At 43.5% G+C, this 8,996-nt stretch overlaps 1 long non-coding RNA gene across 1 annotated transcript; it reads left to right on the forward strand.

Annotated features, from left to right (window-relative positions):
• Nucleotides 1–202: 202 nt before the first annotated feature.
• Nucleotides 203–7,908, forward strand: LOC149469429 (uncharacterized). The gene is made up of 2 exons (XR_016311583.1): nucleotides 203–757; nucleotides 1,241–7,908. It is a non-coding gene; the product is annotated as an uncharacterized LOC149469429 (long non-coding RNA).
• Nucleotides 7,909–8,996: the final 1,088 nt, after the last annotated feature.

The following is an 8,996-nucleotide window of genomic DNA, read 5'->3' on the forward strand; positions in this document are numbered from 1 at the left end:
CAGAGGGTTTCCTGGATCCTTACCTTAATAGGGGTTATCTCTTACATGCGCATATTGATTGCGCATCTGGTGAGTGCGCAGTCTTATATCAATTTTGGATATCACCATGTTTATTTGTCAATAGGGATCCTCATGATCCTCTCAACACTCAACCCAGTGGGATACTGTGGACTGGGCACTCACGATTATCTCTGAATTAGTCACGACATAGTGACATATAATATGTGGACTTTAATTTTTGCACTTTAATGTATATCTCTACTGAATGCTGATGTAGTTGTACAAATACATGAACATTATATTTCAGCAGCAATTTAGTGGTGTTATTGATCATTTGTACTGCAATTTTTATACTTTGGTTGCCTAATCAAAAAATAATAGAAATGGCAGCTGTCAGATTGCAAATTTGTCACAAAAGCACCTAATCTATTGCCAATTATATTACCAAATGTATGATCAGCATAGCAGTCTACATACAGAGATGAATCCATATGCTGGACAAAATAGGGTGAGGCGCACGAATCTACTTTGGAGAATGGCTGTGTAGATCACACCTTTGTGAGAGGTTTGCAGTATATATGATTCTCAATCACGGTTCATTGGAACCATAGGGTTCCTCCAAAGGTTGCTAGGTATTGATTGAGCTGTGACGGAATGACCTCCCATCTTATGGTGCCTTCACAATTTCAGGGCAAGCACCATTTGACAGATTCATCAACATAACATTAATGAATTTTTTAGCAGTCTCTAAGGCTACGTTCACACTAGCCTTGTGTGCAGGCGCAGAGAGGCGTTTGGGAAGCGTTTTTACCGCTTCCCAAACGCCTCTGCCAATTCTGCACATTACAGCACATGGTGCTGTTCTAACGGGAGCGTTTGCGTCGCGTCGCGTTGCGTCGCGGCAAAACGGACGCCTCTGGACGAGTCAGGAGGCTTTGAAGCCTCCTATTCTCGTCTATGGTGCCGCTCCGCAAACGCCCGGCCGGAGTTTGCGGTGTGGTTGCGACGCGGTTGCGGAGCGGTAACACCACTCAAACTGCATTATAGGCGTTTGTGGGGCGTTATTAACGCTCGGCAAACGCCTAGCAACCGCCGCTAAACCGCGCATGCGGCGTTTGCGGAGCGTTTGCCGAGCGTTAAAAAACGCTCCGCAAACGCCGGACCAACACTTGCCAAACGCTATAGGGGCGTTTGGCAAGCGTTGGCAAAACAGCCTAGTGTGAATGAGCCCTAAGGGTAGCATTCTGGCCATAACTGTGAATGGTGCCACCTACCACCAATGTAAATGGAATGTTTCACACTGACCCCAGTGAACTGGTCTTAGCAGTGGTTCCCTGAGACCTGAAAATGTTTTTAGGGGTTTCTCTAGGGTAAAAAGGTTGGTAAAAAAATGAATATATATATATGTACACAGTGGGTAAAATAAGTATTGCACACGTCACCATTTTTCTGGGTAAATATATTTCTAAAAGTGCTATTGACATGAAATTTTCACCACATGTCAGTAACAACCCATGCAATCCATACATACAAAGAAACCAAAACAAATAAGTTCAGAAATTAAGCTATGTGTACTAAAATGGAATGACACAGGGAAAAAGTATTGAACACATGAAGAAAGGGAGGCGCAAAAAGGAATGGAAAGTCAAAACATTAGCTGAAGTATGTCAGTGCAAATTAATATCAGCTGGTTCAGTCTCAACTAATTTATACAGTATATATATAGTATATATGGAATACTGTCTATAAAGGCACCAAGAGACATGTGTACAAGTTGCCTGCTCAGTTATTGTGAAATATGCTGCCCATTTCTGGCTCAGACCAGAGGAAACCAAATCGGAACATCATTTTAGTTCCACATTAAGTGACAGAGCACAATGTATGCTCATAGTCTCTTCTCACGCTCTGTTTCATGTATGAGATTGTTCCACAACAGAAGACGATTATGATGATATATGAAGTCTAGTCTTTTCTGCTATCTCATGTTGTAAAACGTATCTGCAGGTAGTGCAAGTCATAACTTCACAATCCAAAGACCTAAACAATGCTAGATTCTTAGGATAACCATGTATGCCAGCTGATCAGCTGTCTGAATCATTTAAAGTGAATGTTGTCTATTTTGCCCCATTTACTGGTAGTTTCCAACTATTAAAGAGAACCTGTCAGTATGCCACTCACCTGTCAGCTGGAAGCAGTGCTAGTAACAGGTCAGGCATGTCTTCCTATGTGATGCTCCAGAGATGTGTTGTGGCAATCCTTCAAGGAGTCAGGCACTAGCCGCCCCCAACATTGGATGGATGGAAACTGAAGCTGTAAACAGTAACATCTGATCTGGTGGGTGCCCATTAAGTCTAGAATCATTTTTTGTTTCCTGTGTATGTAATTCTGAAACACAAATACTGTATCTATTAGTCTGTCTGTTACTTTTCTTCTTTTAAAATGGAAAAGAAGAATATATTTTTTTCTCAGGTACATTTAAAGGGTGAATCAGGTTACAAGGGAACCCAAGACTAATATTGGGATGCTTTTTAGAAATCCAAAGGGTACTTGTATCCAAAAATGACTATTATCTTTTTATGTAATGAGAATGTATATTTGTGCCAATACCAAGTACTTGGACGAGTACAAGTATTTGTGCAAATGCTCCTGATACCTAAAACCAATACCTTGACACTGCGATTTGAGTCTATGCAAAGTAAATGGTCTCAATTCGCACTGCAAAGAATTGCATGCAATTTGAACAGGAATGCAATACCTGCCTGAATCGCATGCGGTTTCCTGCACAGCTCCTGTGTGAACCCAGGCTTCTGATAGTGACTTTGAGCCTGAGCTCACACAGGAGCAGTGCAGGAATCCTCCCTGCATGGGTTCCACCAGTGAAGCTTTGGCTCCCGATCCTACTGCAGACATCAGAGGCTGCAACTTGGGCTCCTCCCACCTCTCCCATGGCTTTGTTCCCCGCATCTCCAGTGGTTCTCTCCCCTCAGCCTCCAGTGGCTCTCTCCCCCCAACCTCCAGCGGCTCTCTCCCCCCAGCCTCCAGCGGCTCTCTCCCCCCAGCCTCCAGCGATTCGAGCCATCCACTGAACTTCATCCCCCCACGGAACCTGCTGTACCAGATTGCCATGATCCCCGCAGTCAAAAGTTACTTTGCCGGCCCAGTGATTTGATGCTCTCCTCTCCTTGCAGTGCTGACAGTAGGTGCTAGTTTAGCCCATACTGTCAGCACTGCAAGGAGAGGAGAGAAAGCCGTGGGAATTTCAAATCGCACCGCATTTCTGTTCAAATCACATGCAATTATTTGCACTGCAATTTGAGCCCATGCATTTTGTATTTAAATTGCACTGCAAAGGTATTGGTACTCGGCATCGGCCAGTACTTGACCGAAAGTATTGGTACTTGTACTCTGCGGTGAAAAAATTGTATCGGTGCAACCCGTACTAAGCAACTCTACAGCCTAGTATAAAATTGTATTGGTGATTTTTATTCTTAATGAAGATCTCCTTTATTTTGTTTTTAGAGTACATGAAGGGCTGACAGTACTTTCTTTTTTTTGGAACATTTCTTGAAGCCTGGTCCTATGTGTTGTTCAGTAGTGCAGTGAGGGCATAATCAAGGTCCATAAAAAGTCTTAATACATAAAGTCTTAAACTCGCCTTAGTTGGAGTGATGCAGAAACAACTCCAATGTATGCTATTCTAATGATAATCGCACAGAATTGTATGCTTGGCCCTGGAAATATTTACTTGATTTTATGGATCTGCACCAGAATAAATTCACAGACACTTTATAGGATTCATTTAGTAAATGTTAAAGTGTATTTCTAACATTGCTGCTTATTCTTTTCATGCTCTTTTCTGAAAACTCCACAAACTGCCTGTACTAAAGTGTTAAAATATTACAAGAGAATTATAGCAACAGCTTTCTGGTCATACTTTTCGTGTGGGTCCTAGAAGTACACTTACTTTTGCTCTCCTGTGACCCAGAGTCAACTGATAGCAGACTATTGCCTGCTATTAGATGATGAGGCAAAGCTGCTCCAGCCTGTGGAAGGGACCCGAACGTATTGTCAGGATCTACTTGGCTTCCTGATTGACAGCTGGCTCTGCCTCTCAGCACATGGCTAAGAGCTGGAGCCAGCTGTGCCCAGAACAACACTGCAGTGAGTGCAGGAGGATCAGAGGGGAGAGCAGTGACTGACAGTCACTGGTTTCTGACAGTCACTGGTTTCTGCTTGGAGCAGATCCTGAACTGAGCAGTGGTCAGGTGGTCACTCAGATCTTGATCTTAGAACCAACCTGGGACAACTGCAGCATCACAGAAATGGAGGTGAGTATGCAGGTTTATTTTTTTGCCATAAGCCCATACTTCTCCTTTAAGGCAAGGGTTCTGCATTGTATGTTAAAGGATAAGTTCACCTTTTAGACAAAAATAATAAATGCACATTTTTTGCAGGTAAAAAAATGTGCATTCATTATTTTTGCCTACAGGAGCCTGGAAAGCATTGCACCAGCGATCAGTAGATCGCTGGTGCCATGCAGGCCTCCTGCAGACCTGTCAGAATATCTGTTTGCTGTACGGGATGTACGAGCAAGCAGAAATTCTGACCAGAAGCTTCATTGAACTACCACGCTGCTCCACTGCGCCATGGTGGTTCATTGAAAACTACAAGCCAACAGCCGCTAAGGCTGTTGGGACTTGCAGTTCATTCATTCACGGAATTCTGTGAATGAATGATACGACCATGTGGGCGGAGCCCTACACAGCCGCACTGTTTTCAAATTTGACAGATAGTATGGGGAGACTTCTCCCCATACTATCTGTCAGAGGGAGGGGGGTGGTAGGCGGTGGCTGCGGCTATGGGTGGAACATAGAACATGTTCCCAAAGGTGAACTTATCCTATAAAGAACCTTTAATCCAAACTGTCCCTAAGATGTCCCTAAGTGAGCACATTGCAGGTTCTGAATAATACAAGTATCCAACAGAGTTCTATGAATAATCCCACTCTAAAGAAACAACTAGAAATGTAAGAAATATATATTTTAGTTATCTTTTTTCGTGCTGTGAATAGGAACACAAAACAAAAATATAAAGGGGTTTCTCAAAATTTGACCACAAACATGAAAATTCACTTTAAGTAAATCAGGTCCTAAAAGTCCTTCTTTATTGGCTACATCTTCAAAAGGTACATTTTACATTGATCACAAGTGTCAAGCTACAAGTTATAAGTCATGTAAGAGAGTTATAATTATTGAAGATTTCTGGTCTGATCTAAACTCTTTTATTATATCTAACTGTACAATGTTCAGATAGAAGAGTGTAATGTATTAACAATGTTTTCTCAAGCTGGGAGCAATTTCTAGTATACAAAACTTCCTAAAGCAGATAAGCAGAATAATGTATTGTCTGTGTCTGCCTTGTAAGATCTTTTAGAGTCAGGAGAGGCTTGGGGTGTATGTTTAAGATTGTCAGCTATGACATTACGAAAGGCGGAACTTTTGTAACAATTCCATACATTACAGTTGTAAGAGATATTTGAATGACTTAAAAAAATGTTTTTTTTTTCGCATAAAAGACTGTTTATTTCTTTTGTATTGTGTTTGAATTATGTAATTTGGTTAGTAAAGATGCTCAGATTTGCGGAGTTCCACTTTGACAGTTCACTTTGTTTAAACCATGTAAAAATGTTGGTTGTCTTAGTTAGGATGTGACCAATAAAGGGAGGGCTTTATTGGAGGAAAATGTGTATTGATTATAGTAACAGCCTTAAATCTGAAATTATTACCTGTTGGAGAAAACTTTAACAGGCAGTGATTGGTGGTACATGGCAGCAGAATATGTAAATCAGTTTGTCCTCCAATCTAGCCTGATATGCTGAAGGTCCTACCGTGTTTCCCAAAAATAAGATACTGCCTTATTTTTTTTTTTTTTGGCTCAGAAAAACACACTAGGTCTTATTTTTGGGGTAGGTTTTTTTTATGTACAGATGTGGATAGGGGGTTCAGACGTAAGCTGTAGGCAGTTGTGGATGAGGGTTACAATAGAGCAGTGTTCTCAACCTTTTTTCAGTCAAGGCACCCTTTAAAATTATGGACAGTATTGAGGCACCCCATTCTAAAATGTAAAAACTATAATAGTTTTATATAATGCACACATGTAGGACACCAAACATAAGAGGTGATTTATTCTTCCAGATCAAATACATGTTTGCACACTGGTACTGACTAGTATTTCAGTGTTTCTCTTAGGTTTTTCTCTATCACTGAGCTAATGAGACCCCAGCACTGATGGAGAGGGGCAAGGAAGAGTCAAACTAGGATGCTGTGCAGGCAGCTGACATCCTCCTTATCAACTGATGATGTCATTGGTTGTCAGGACACAGGTGGCTAGAAGGTCGTAATGGTGTACAATGAAAACCTGTGGCTTTGTGTAACTAAAAGGCAGGCTTCTTCCACCCACTGGCTTGCATACAAGTTTTAGGCAACTTTTAGACATTTTGCCAAGGCACCCCTAAAGAAACCTCAAGGCACCTAAGGGTGCCTGGGCACCCTGGTTGAGAAAGGGTGCTATAGAGAGGGCTGGCTGATGACAGTTGTGAGTTGCAATCAGGTGTTGCAGAGGTGAATTGACAGGTGAATTTCAGACAGGGTGCAGAGATGAGCCACAGACAGGGTGTAGGGGTGAGTTGCAGACAGGGGATGCAGACGTGAGCTTTAGATGGAGGTGCAGAGGCAAGCTCTGGCCAGGGGGTGCAGAGCTGAGCTGTGGCAAGGAGTGCAGAGGTGGGTTGTAACTCAGCTCACCTCTCCACCTCCCCACCCGCAGCTCACCTATGCACCCCCCAGCCGCAGCTCACCTATGCACCCTGTCTGCACCTCACCTGTCAATTTACCTCTGCAACACCTGACTGCAGCTCACCTTTGCATATCCCCCCCTCCCCCTCCACTGCCCTCATATGGTTAGCTAGCATTGCAAAACACAGCTGTCAGTGCACCAAGCGCACTTACTCACCGCTCCACCTCTTCCTGGCCGCGATCACGCCTGGGGAAAAGGTTTCCATGCATTTGGCTGCAGAACGAGATGCCCCGCCCTGCCCCTAAACACACTGCGCCCACAGATATCTGTTCCTTCCCTGTCCCACAGTGAGTACAGAGGTAGGGGGGTTCTGTGGGAGTGGATGGTGCTGTCACTTACAAGAGGGACTGTGCTTCTGTGTTTATAAGAGACAGTAGATATTGGTGTGCACAAGGCCAGTACCGGAGATGACGGAACAGCGTTCTGCCACGTTCCGGCTAAAAAAAAGCCCTGATCACAACTAGGTCTTATTTTCAGGGTAGGTCTTATACTTTAGCAATTCCCATAAATAGTATTAGGTGTTATTTTCGGGGTAGGTCTTATTTTTGGGGAAACAGTAGTAAAACAGACCTCTGGTGCCCATTGATCACATAAGATATTCATTCATTTAACTAGCAATCATTATTGCTGCAGTTTAGTGCTGATCTCCGTCTGATAGCCACTGATATATAGTTTTATACAGAATACAACACAATGAATTACTTTATAGTAAATCTCGCAGCCAGAGGTGTGAGACGACTTATACATCTTGATAGGAAAGGAACAGAATCTTTTCTTGCACTAGAGTTTCCCTGTTGGAGTAATGAGCTTGAACAGATATACAGTTTATTTATTGATAATTAATGAATGCACTATTGTACTGTACATCAGCTGTGGCTGTTAGATCATATCTAGATATATAAATGAGTGCTGTCTGGGCTTTTCTTTTTCTGAATATCACTAAAATGAGTGTCAATAAACTACATACACAACTTATTTAATAATACACCTCAATGTGTTTTAATTATACTGCATGCCACATTATTGTAAATAAAGCTGTTCATTTTACATGCATTTCATGTGTTTATGTATTTAATTATGGTATTTTATAATTCAGCCATCACTAAATGGTGGACTGCGGTATGGATCCAGACCGCGTCAATGTCCTGCTCTGGTCACGCCATTTAGGAGCCAGTTCTTCTTCCCAGCCGACGCTAGCACTGTCTTCTTTGCAGAGCTGACATAGGGAGGCAGCACAGCAATGGACGGAGGGCAGGAGCTGGCCCACTTAACTGATTTCTAGGACCGCCCTGCATCCTAGTAACCAATCAGTTCACTGCAGCAGCTCCCGCCCTCTGTCCATTGCTGTGCTGCCTTTCTGATAGCAACTCTGGATTTTCTGTGCATCCCACCCTCTGCCCTGTAAAAGTAGGACAGGAAAGGGGGCTCTGTCACAACTATGAAGTACGGGGGAAGCCCGGGGTAATGTGAAGGGGGTCCGGAAACTGTAATGTGGAGGAAGAAGGGGGGGGTGATATAAAGGGGGCAGGTGAAGGCAGGAATGGAAGTGAGTGTTATGACAGGAAGTGGGTTCTACAAAGGGGGCGAGGGTGGGATTGTGAAGAGGGGCTGAGGACTGCAGTGTGAAGGGGGAGTTCTATAAATGGGACGAGGACAGGAATGTGAAGGGGGGGCTTTAAAAGGGGGTGAAGACAGGAATGTAAATGGGGTTACTATAAAGGAGGTCAGGACAGGAATATGAAGGGGAGTGCTATAGAGGGAATGAGGATAGGAATGTGAAGGGGTGCTGGGGACTCCTCTGTGAAGTAGGGGTTCTATATAGGGGGTGAGGACAAGAATGTGAATGGGAGCTGAGGATTGCAATGTGAAGGGGGGTTCTATAAAGGGGGTGTGAACAGGAATGTGAAGGGGAACTAGGGACTGCAATGTGAAGGAAGGGTGCTATAAAGGGGGTGGGAACAGGAATGTGAAGGGGGATGATATGAAAGAGGGCTGGAAACTGCAATTTGAAGTGGGGGGGGGTGATATAAAGGGGGGCCAAGGTCAAGAATGTGAAGGGGAACTGAGGACTGTAATATGAAAGGAGGGGTGATGTGCAGGGGGGATTTGAACACTGATGTAATAACAGAACTGTGATGTGA

Source organism: Staurois parvus, unplaced genomic scaffold (assembly GCF_062004578.1).
Source record: "Staurois parvus isolate SC_StPar_1 unplaced genomic scaffold, SC_StPar_1.0 ptg000071l, whole genome shotgun sequence".
NCBI classification, from domain to species: domain Eukaryota; kingdom Metazoa; phylum Chordata; class Amphibia; order Anura; family Ranidae; genus Staurois; species Staurois parvus.